Raw genomic sequence first — 1,041 nt, 5'->3', positions numbered from 1 at the left:
CAGCTGCAACTGCCACAGTTGTTATTGGATAGTCTATTCCCAATCCAAAAACCGAATGGACTGATGAAGATATTGAAGAAGTTCACAAGGACAAGAAAGCCATGAACATTCTGTTTAATGGCCTAGATCAAGATATGTTTGATAATGTCATTAACAGCCAAACTGCTAAGGAAATTTGGGATACTGTGCAACTTATCTGCGAAGGTACTGAATAAGTCAGAGAAAAAAAAAATGCAGCTTCTCATTCAACAGTATGAATACTTTCATTTTGAAGAAGGGAATCACTGAATGATACCTTTAATAGATTTCAGAAACTATTGAATGGATTGAAGCTGTATGGCAGAGTGTACAAAGTCAAGGATTCCAACTTAAAATTTCTGAGGTCTCTACCAAAGGAATGGAAGCCTATGACTGTTTTACTAAGGAATTCTCAAGATTATAAGGACTTCACACTTGAAAGATTATATGAAATTTTGAAGACCTATAAACTTGAGATGGAGCAAGTTCAGCTGTTGGAAAAGGGAAGAGAAAAGGTGGATCAGTTGCACTTGTAGCTGACAATGAGAAGACTGAAGCCAGGAATGAAGAAAAGATAATGCCAAGTCTCAAAATTGGCACAAGCAAATCAGAATCAAGCAAGGGAAAAGAGCAAGTAACTGGGGTTGAAGATAGTTCCAGTCAAGATGACTCTGATGATGTTGATGAACATCTGGCTTTTCTGTCCAGGAGGTTTGCAAAGATGAAATTCAAGAAAAATGCTAAGTTCACTAAGTCAAACAAGAACATGGTGGACAAATCTAAGTTCAAATGTTATAACTGTGGCATAAGTGGACACTTTTCAAACGAGTGCAGAAAGCCAACCTCTGATAAGAAGAAATTTGAGCAAGTGGATTACAAAAAGAAATATTTCGATTTGCTCAAACAAAAGGAAAAAGCTTTTCTGACTCAGGATGACTGGGCAGCGGATGGAGCCAATGAAGATGATGATATGGAATATGTCAACCTAGCCCTGATGGCTAATTCTGATAAAAATGAAACTAG

Source organism: Apium graveolens, unplaced genomic scaffold (genome assembly GCF_009905375.1).
Source record: "Apium graveolens cultivar Ventura unplaced genomic scaffold, ASM990537v1 ctg4611, whole genome shotgun sequence".
In the NCBI taxonomy this organism is placed as follows: Eukaryota; Viridiplantae; Streptophyta; class Magnoliopsida; order Apiales; family Apiaceae; genus Apium; species Apium graveolens.
This window is presented reverse-complemented; position numbering follows the sequence as displayed.